Source organism: Petaurus breviceps, unplaced genomic scaffold, assembly GCF_028583685.1.
Source record: "Petaurus breviceps papuanus isolate PSGF00001 unplaced genomic scaffold, PetGlider_PUasm1.0 186, whole genome shotgun sequence".
Taxonomy (NCBI): domain Eukaryota; kingdom Metazoa; phylum Chordata; class Mammalia; order Diprotodontia; family Petauridae; genus Petaurus; species Petaurus breviceps.
Window position 1 is genome coordinate 5,168,481 of NW_027185798.1, and position 10,241 is coordinate 5,178,721.

Sequence of the window (10,241 nt, forward strand, 5' to 3'; positions counted from 1 at the left end):
AGCTACTTACTAGTGCGTGACTCTGGGCAAGTCACTTAACTGCTATCTGCAAAATAGGGTTAACCATAGGACCTATCCACAGAGTTTTATTGAGTATCAAAGGAGATAACATAAACATATGTGTATATATATGTATATACACACACAAACATGCTTATGTATATGTACACATGCATATTCATAGACACATATATGCATATCTATACATAAGACATATCACTTTGCAAACTATAAACCACTACATATAAACCACTATATAAGCATATACAAGACCTAGAAGGTTATTCATGTACATACGTATATGCATATTCATATATATACACCTGCATATTTATATAGAAACACATGCATATCCATGCATATAGATATGCCCCTTTGCAAAGTAGAAAACACTACAGGAGTGAGCTTATATATAAGCATTCGCAAGATATGATGGATTGTTCATATATACATATATGCATATTCATATATAACATGCATATTTATATGGAAATATATGCATATTCATATATGCTGGTGTGTTACTTTGCAAACTACAAGGCATTGTGAGTTGGCTTATATATAAGCATATGCAAAATTAGATCTAAGTATTACAAAATAAATAGAAGCTGAGGGTGGGGATTGGGAGAGAAACCCTATAGAAGGAGCATCTGAGCCTCCTGAAGACCTGGGGGAACAAGGTGTGTAAGAGCACACAGACAGGAGGTGGAGGAGCCTGCATGAGCAACCCCAGGAAAGCACGTGTGACCAGACAGGACAGCACATAAAGGGCAGTCATTAAAGGAAAAAAAAAGGCTTGGGAAGTAAATCGAGGCCAGTTTGCAAAGGGCTCTAAATGTTAAAGGAATATTATTAAATCCCAAAGGTAATAGGGAGTCAGTGAAGGTGGTTGAGCAGGGCTAGACCTGTACTTTAGAAACCTCACTTTGAAAGACCCAAATAGTCCTTTTCGGAAAGGCTGCACTATAAATATCACAGAATCATAGTCTAATATTCAAAGCTGGCAGAGACCTTAGAGGGGAAACTGAGACTTGGGGGTGCGGGGGATGTGACTTGCCCCAAGTGAACAGATGATTCTCTTCACTGTGTCACTGTAATAATTAAGGAGGCAGTATTCTGGTTCTGCAGTCCAAGAACTTGGGTTCAAATACCATCTCTGACCTTTACTACCTCTCTGGGCCACTGATTCCTTATCTAAAAATGATGACATCGAACATGCTAGTCTCTGAGAGCCCTTCCAGCTCTGGAGTTATAATGATCTTAAGTCACTCCTCCCACCCTTCAGCCTCAGTTTCCTCACCTGTCAAATGAGGGGATTGGATTTGAAGGCCTTGCTTGATCTACGGCCCTCTGACAACCTCCCAGCCACCTGGGCATCCTGCATCCCCTCTTCCACCTGTTCCTGTTGTCAGAAAGACGAGAGAGAATGTCTGCTCAGGATGCGTCAGGGCAACACCCTGCTCCAGAGAAAACCGTAGCATAAGTCGCCTAAACAAAACTAATCTGAATCCAATTTGGGCAGCAACACTCTCTATTTGTGCATTAATATCATGGGAGAGGAGCTCAGGAAGGTGAAGTCAACACTTATCTGATGCTCAGGCCGAACTTCAAAAGGAAATGCTGCTGTATCTCTGCAGCTTTGATCTTGGAAGAAATCACAGGAAGGCTCAGGATCAAAAGCTCTTGTAGGCCTCCAAGTACTTCCAGAGGAGCCCCCTCCCCTGAGAGCCAGGCCTCTCTAATCTCTGACTGGGGGAAGCTCCATCTGAAAGGACTTAGGGCCACTTAAAGGCAATTTTCTCATTGTGGGTGGAAATTTCTCAGAGGATTTCCCGAGTCAAGTCCTGAGACTCCGGCTTCATGCTCACTGGAGAAGAGAAGAGACCTTCTGTTCTTAGAGGCCAGGCTACATCAGCAGACCACCCGTGTGCACATTCTAGCCAAGTGGGAAAGCTCCAAGTTCAGTGACTCCTGACGAGCCACTGTTGCCAAAGGAACATCCTAACTGAGATGGCGAGAGTTTCATCACCACCTTGGCCACACATCACTTAAATAGCCACAGTGCTTAGAGCACCTGGCCCAGAGTCAGGAAGACTCATCTTCCTGAGTTCAAATCTGGCCTCAGACACTTACCAGCTGTGTGGCCCTGGGCAAGTGACTTAGCCCTGTTTGCCTCAGTTTCCTCATCTGTCAAATGAACTGGAGAAAGAAACAGCTAACTGTTCTAGTATCTCTGCCAAGAAAACCCCAAATGGGGGCACAGAGTTCAAGGTTAGACCCAATTCTGCCACTGATCTGTTTTCACAGGCAAATCACCTCACTTCCTTGGGAATTAATTTCTTCAAGAGTAAAAGCAAGACTAATATTAATATCCAATACTCCTTATTTCTTGTCCTTTTTAAAAAATCTTACATCTGCTAGTTGTACCACTGTTGTAGTTTGAAATTAAAAAGAAATCACTGTTGGGTCAGATGCAACACGTGACTGGAGTGAATGCATAATATACAGGCTTAATAAATGTTAGCCGTGTGTCAGATTCTGAAGTAAGCATTGGAAATACAGATACAAAAACTGTGTCTGATGCTGCCCTCAGAGGGTTTGCATTCTCATGGGTTAAGAAGACAGGTATGTAAAGAAGCATTTTGGTCTGGGAAGTGATGGTTGGTAAACGGAGTCAAAGGGTAACTGACAAAGGTCCTTTTTCAGGAACAGTAGTGCTGATATGATAACAATGAGTAATGAAAGTAATTATGTTAGCTAACATTCATTAAATTAGCTTTTAAGGTTAGCAAAGCACTTTAGATATGGTATTTTGCTTGATTTCCGCCACCATCCTATGAAGTAGGTTTTGTTATTATCCCTATTTAACAGATAAGGAAACTGAGGCTCAGACAAGTTAATGACTAGTCATAGTCACACAGATAGATATTAACTGAGGCAACATTTGAACTCAGATCTGTCCTGAATCAAAGTCCAGAATTTTCTCAACTATGCCACATTGCTGTTAATATAATCAGGATCAGAGTTGGAAGGAAGGTTGGGGAAGAGCATTTGAGGAAGGGGTGGCCTTTGAATTGATGCAGTAATCTCAGGTTTCTCAAATTTGTAAGTCATTACATTAGAAATACGACTTCAACTTAGCATGGAAACCCAGAATGTGCTAACAGTTTCAGATCAAGAAGAAATAGTTGTCCTCTCTCAGCATTCCCAACATAATCCACTTCCTTTACTCTCAGCAGGGGTTCTTAACTTTTTTTATGTCAGAGACCCCTTTGGCAATCTGGCATAGCCTGTGGACTTCTCAGAACTATGTTTTTGAATGCATAAAATAAAACTCATAGAATTACAAAGGAAACAAATTATACTGAAATACAATCATCAAATATTTTTTTTAATTCACAGCCCCCCAACTTAAGTACCCCTGTTTCAAGGTGAATCTGATAGTCTGTTGAGACAGAATCCTGGAATGTATTCCTAATGACATATCTCCCCAAACATCACACTACAAAGCTTTATTTTCCTTTGTTCTCCAGACATATCAACACCCAATCAAAGAGGCAGGACTATGAATCAAAGCCAATAACTACCCAATATGGCATTGTTTGGCCACCTGGGCTCAGCCCACACCTCCCCTGCTGCTAGGAGCCGGGCCAGGGGACCTGCACACTTTAGACAAGCAACCGGTAGGGGCAGCTGTAGCTGCAGTTATCAGGGACTTGGGTTGGTGCAGCAGATGGTGCAGTTGATGTTCAGAAGTACACAGACTGGTCATCAGCTTGCAGCTCAAGTCTAGTTCAGGGGCAGAAGGGGCAAGGGGAGTCCCTCTAGCTGTTAAAGAGGACTTAATCAGTCATGGCAGAATCTAGGACTCAGGACTCACCTTTCCCCTCACGTGCCTTGGGTTCCCATTTCAAATAGGAAGTTCAAATGTTTGTATCTTACTTGAATCTCTGTGTCATAGGGTCATAGATCATAAGGGCACAGATTTGGAGCTGGAAAGGGTCTTTTAGGTCATCAAATTCAATTCCCTTATTTTGTAGATGAGAACACTGAGTATCAGAGAGGTTCAGTGACTTGCTTAGGGTCATGCTGCTAGTATCTAAGGTAAGATTTGAACCAAAGTCTTCTAGGTCCAACATTGCTTTTCATCTCTGCCTCTTGGCTCTCTGGCTTCTTTCAAGTGTCAGCTAAAGCCTCACATGCAAGCAGCCTCCCCTATACCTCCTTTTTTTCAGTCTTTATTAATTTGTTTGTTTATTTTTAGTTTACAAAATTCAGTTCCACAATTCCTTGAGTTTCAAATTTTCTCCCCCTCTCTTCCCCCCCCCCACCAATGGAACCTTACAATCACATATAGGAACTGCAAATACTTTCACATTAGACATAGGTCAGGTTATAAAGAAGGATTGTATTGGATGGAATGAGCAAAGAGGAAACAAAACTAAATAAGAAAAAGAAAGAGAGCAGGTAGTTTGCTTCAAACTGCATTCAAACTCTGTTCTTTCTAGTTCTTTCTCTGGATGTAGACATCTCACTCCATCATGAGTCTTTTGGAGTTGACTTATAGCCCTGCATTTCTGTGAAGACTCTGTTCTATCAAAGCTGGTCATCACACAAATATTGTGTACAAATTTCTCCTGGTTCTGCTCTTCTCATACAGCATCAGTATATACAGTGTGTATAAGCCTCTCCAGGTAAATATGAAGTCCATCTGCTCCTTGTTTCTTATAGCACAATAGTATTACATTAAATTCATATACCACAACTTGTTTAGCCTTTCCCCAATTTATGGGCATCTCCTTGATTTCCAATTCTTTGCCACTGCAAAAAGAGCTGCTATAAATATTTTTGTACATATGGGTCTTCCTCCCGCTTCTATGATCTCTTTGGGATACAACCTTAGAAGTAGTATTGCTGGGTCAAAGGATCTGAAATTATTTATAGCCCTTTGAGCATAGTTCCAGATTGTTCTCAAGAATGGTTGGATCAGTTCACAACTCCACCAGCAATGTTCCAATTTTTCCACATCTCATTCAACATTTATCATTTTCCTGTTTTGTCATCTTGGCCAATTTGATCAGTGAAATGTGATACCTCAGGGTTGTTTTGATTTGCATTTCTCTAATCAATAGCGATTTAGAGCATTTTTCATATGCTTATAGATATCTTTAATTTCTTCCTCTGAAAATTGTCTGTTCATATCCTTTGACCATTTATCAATTGGGGAATGACTTGTATTTTTATACATTGGACTCAATTCCTTATATTTTAGAAATAAGGCCTTTATCAAAGACATAGGTTATGAAAATCCTTTCTTAAGTTCCCACTTCCCTCTTAATCTTGGTTACATTGGCTTTGTTTGTACAGAAGCTTTTCTATTTCATGTAATCAAAATTATCCATTTTGCATTTTATAATGCTCTCTAATTTTTGCTTGATCATAAAGTCTTCCCCTCTCCATAAATCTGACAGGTAAACTATTCCTTGCTTTACCAGATTGCTTACAGTATCAGCCTTTATACCTGGATCATGCACCCATTTAGACTTGATTTTGGTATATGGTGTTAGATAATGGTCTGTGCCCAGTTTCTGCCCTACTATATCCCAGTTTCCCAGCAGTTTTTGTCAAATAGTGAGTTCTTATCCTAAAAACTGGGGTCTTTGGGTTTGTCAAGTAGTAGATTACCATAGTCATTGATTGCTGAGTCTCGTGTACCCAATCTATTCCATTGATCCACTCCTCTATTCCTCAGACAGTACCAAGTAGTTTTGATGACTGCTGCTTTATAATACAGATTAAAATCTGGCATAGCTAGTCCACCTAGCTATTTCTTTTCATTAATTCCCTTGATATTCTGGGCCTTTTTGTTCTTCTAAATGAATTGTGTTACTATTTTTTCTAGCTATATAAAGTAGTTTTTTGGTAGATTGATTTGTATGGAACTAAATATGTAATTTAATTTAGGTAAAATTATCGTTTTTATTACATTAGCTCAACCCAGCCACGAGCAATTGATGTTTTTTCAATTAGTTAGATCTGACTTTATTTGTGTGAAAAGTGTTCTATAGTTGTGTTCATATAGATCCTAGGTTTGTTTTGGCAGGTAGATTCCCAAATATTTTATAATGTCTACAGTAATTTTAAATGGAATTTCTCTTTCTATCTCTTGCTGTTGGATTTCATTAGAAATATACAGGAATGCCAAGGATTTATGTGGGTTTATTTTATATCCTGCAACTTTGCCAAATTTATTTATTGTCTCAAGTAGTTTTTTACTTGATTCTCTAGGTTTCTCCAAGTATATCATCATATCATCTGCAAAGAGTGATAGCTTGGTCTCTTCTTTGTCTAATTTGATTCCTTGGATTTCTTTTTCTTCTCTAATTGCTACTGCTAACATTTCTAGTACCAGATTGAATAAGAAGAGTGATAGTGGACGCCCTTGTTTCACCTCTGATCTTATGGGAAATGCTTCTAGCTTCTCCCCATTACATATAATACTTGCTGATGGCTTTAAATAGATGCTACCTATTATTTTAAGGAAGACTCCATTTATTCCTATCCTTTATAGTGTTTTTGATAGGAATGGATGTTGTATTTTATCAAAAGCCTTTTCTGCATCTATTGAGATAATCATGTGGTTTCTGCTAGTTTTATTGTTGACATGATCAATTATACTGATGGTTTTCTTAATATTAAACCAACCTTGCATTCCTGGAATATTCCCAGACCTTCTTAATCTTAATGCCCTCTTTTTGAGATCTCCCCCAATTTATCTTGCAGGTATATCTTATCGGTATAGCATCATGTGATGTTATCTCTTCCATTAGACTGTGAATTCTTTGAGAGCAGGGACTCCCCCCCCCTCTTTTCCTCCCTTTATTTTAATTCCCACACTTTTCACAGTCTGGCACATATAGGCACTTAATAAATGCATGTTGACTTACTATCCACTGCACCACACTGCGTCTCTCAGGAGGGCTACCATATGTTGGCTGGAAGATTTCTCATTCTCCTCATTGTCAGTGTTCCATGTCCATAAGAGACCTCAGGATCATTCTCACCAAGCCTTTCTCTCCTCTCAGGCTCTCACAACCTTGGAGTCACCCTGTCTTCTCTCTCTCAGACCCTTATGTCTAATTAGTCAACAAGTCTTGTCAATTCTACCTTTTCAAACTCACTGCTCTCTGTCTCCTTTCTACTCACATGGCTACTACCCTAGTCTAGGTCCTCACCACCTGGCCTATTAGAATACCCTCCAAATTGTTCTCCCTTTCTCAAGTCTCTCTCCTTATCAGTCTTTCCTGAAGACAAGTACCAAATTAATGTTTAGAAAGCACTGGTCTGCCCCTGTCCCTCCCCTGCACCGTAAACTCTAGTGCCCCCTTGTGACCTTCTGGTTTGGCATTTAAAGCCCTTCATGACCCAGCTTCACTCTATCATTCAAGGCTTAGTCATACTTTCTTCCCCTTCCTATATTCTCAGAGCTATACATACAGTTCTTGTTCTTTATAAAGGACATTCTACTTGCTTCCATACCTTTCCACAAAGGTGTCTACTCTGCCCCCTCCTCCCTTCTATTTCTTGGAATCCCTAACATCCTTCTTGGAGGCAGAAGCAGCGGCGTCTTTGTGGTGGCCCCAGGATGTAGACCAGTGTCTCATTTAGCATAATCACTTAATAAAAGTTCTCTAACTCCAAAGCTCAGTCCAGGTGCTATATCCTGCCCTCCCCCAGCTGTTAGTAATTTCCAGCAATTTACCTCGAACAAATTTACACATTGTCTCTATCAGATTATAAATTCCTGAGAGGTAGAAACTGTTTCACTTTTGTTTTGGTGTTTCTAATCTCTAGAATAGAACTATGGGAATACTGATTGGTTTCACCTTTGAGATTCTTCTCTCCTCCACCTTAGGACAAGAATTTGTCCGGGTATAGCGGTTGGGTACCCAATACCGTATAGCAGCATATGAGATGTTCTTTCATTTTGCTCTCCCTCCTCTCATTTACCTCTCCATCACCACACCAATGTCTAAAGGCTATTTCTATTCTTGAAGCGTGTCAATTCCAACCATTCTGCACAAAAGCATAAGGAAGCATTGTTCCCCTGATGTTGGAGCAGTGCCTTTGGTCATATTAATGCCCACAGTGTGGTCTGATTCCAAGCCACATACTGCTAGATGGTCCCTCCAAGAAAGAGATACCTGTCAGCATGTCTAGAAATGGCTCTATTCCCTATATCCTTGGCATTACAGAAAAACAGGAACTTCATACCAGACTGATACCCACCAAAAATAACAGAAATGGGATTTCATCTATGCTAAGAAAACTCCTCATTTCATCAACTCACATCGGCACTTGGCAAACACAGACTCAGAGAGCTGGCATTCATCAATGTCATACAGGGGTTTGTAGGGACTTTTTGTGGGGTGTGGCCACAGAAACTCAGAAAGACAAACTAGCAAGTTGATTATAGCATTCTTGTTACTATGTGTGGGGATGGGGAGGCAAATAAGGTGATAATCTCTATCTTCAGCCTATGGAAAGGGATGTCAGAGACCTCAGTTACATCATCTGTAAAATGGGGAGGATGGTTTGCACTAGTTGTTCCCAGAGGTCCTGTCCAATTCTAGATCTCGGATCCCATGTCAATCCTCCAGCATCTCTTATAATTAAAAGCAAATTCCCAGTTCAAACAAGGGATGGGGCTTTAATCTGCAGCATTAAAGCTTACTAGTGAATCCCTTGAAGAATCTGACTCTTATGTAAGACGGGGAAAGGGGGCGGTGACTAGATGGTCTCTAAGGGTCCTTCCAGCATTCATACTCTATGGTTCTATGATTCCAGTCAGAGAAATTACCCCATCTCTTGCTGGGAGGATGGGAGATGCTAGCCCATCTAGCAGCATGTGACTTGGAAACAGACCACACTGTGGACATTAACATGGCCAAAAACAGTATGCCTTGTTGGGAAGACCCCAGAAAAAGGGGTCTAGAAGCTTTGGAGTTGTTTACTATGTTCCATCTCCCCCAAAGCCCAGGAAGATGGAAGGGAAGGGACGAGGGTAGAACATGTTATTAATTGTAGTCATTGTAGAAGACTAAGTAGTCTTTTATTTTAAGTCGCTTCAACTCCAGTGGATCAACTTTATAATTTGTAGAATGATTTAAAATCAGACACTCTCCACCATTTCTTTGAATTCTGCTGCCCTAGAATTAGCTCCAGATTCAGGCGATAGATTCAGGCCTTAGCACCCCAGCCTCCTAACCTGTATTTGGCACAGTGGATCGAATCCTAGACTTGGAATTCAGAAGACCCAAGTTCAAATCCTCCCTCAGACACTAGATGTAGGAACTCTGTTTACCTCAGTTTTCTCATCTGTAAACTGAGGTCAATAATAGCACTTACCTCACAGGGATATTGTGAGGATTAAATGAGATGGTATTTATAAAAATTAGACATTGAAGCATTATATAAATGTTAGTTATCGTTATTATTATTAGTTTCACCACATCATGGCCTGGCATAGCCTTTTTCTAAAAATACTCTCTCAGGGTACCCCTGCTAGGAAATCTCCAACGGTGCAATTCACACATAATCCTAAAATCCACACATATCACCATCTTTATTGGCAAAATAAGTGTAAACATGATCCTATTTGAGCAATTTCTTTGGAGTTGTTCTGGTGTTTACAAGTTTCAGTCCAAATTTTGCCCTTAAGCTTGAGGGCTTCCAGCAGAGGAATATTTATTATTGTGTGAAAGAAAATGTTGGAAGTTGGAATCAAAGAAGATATTGTATTAATTTTTCAGGGTTATGGCCACTACTCTTGGTACGTGGATGGGCGGGGGTGTGGTCTTCCATCTGATAGTGGAAAATTACTTCTCATTTAGCAATAGGGACTGTGACAATAATACACCCATCTTAGCTATATATCCTTTTATCTAGGAGGACAAAACATTAAGAAGTCTGCAAATGGAGACCTCAGGCTTTTAGAAAATGGGGATTAACAACTTTGTTTCAGCTTATATGGTGAACCGGGGTGAAGAAATCATGGAACCATTTGAAACCTGAGGCAAGCTGACTCACCAAGGGGTTATTGCAACGATCAAGGTGTGAGATGAAGGTCTACACTAGAGTGGTGGCAATATGAGAGGACAGTAGGGTATGTATTGGAGAGATGCTGCAATGGTGAAATCTACTAGACATGCTGCAGAGGTGAAATCTACAAGAGATGCTAC

At 40.3% G+C, this 10,241-nt stretch overlaps 2 long non-coding RNA genes across 7 annotated transcripts in view; one reads left to right on the forward strand and one right to left on the reverse strand.

Annotated features, from left to right (window-relative positions):
• Positions 1-10,241, reverse strand: part of LOC138162066 (uncharacterized) — a 127,236-nt gene that overhangs the window by 75,631 nt on the left and 41,364 nt on the right. The gene's annotated exons all lie outside the window — the stretch shown is intronic.
• The window catches only part of LOC138162344 (uncharacterized), an 84,747-nt gene that overhangs the window by 65,438 nt on the left and 9,068 nt on the right, over positions 1-10,241 (forward strand). For 2 of the 6 annotated variants that reach the window (XR_011168604.1, XR_011168603.1), the window contains exon 5: positions 9,949-10,241. This exon is cut by the window's right edge. The exons of 2 other annotated variants lie outside the window; for them this stretch is intronic. This is a non-coding gene — a long non-coding RNA (uncharacterized lncRNA). The remainder of the gene's footprint in view (positions 1-9,948) is intronic. 2 more of the 6 variants (XR_011168607.1, XR_011168606.1) reach the window with 2 other exon arrangements.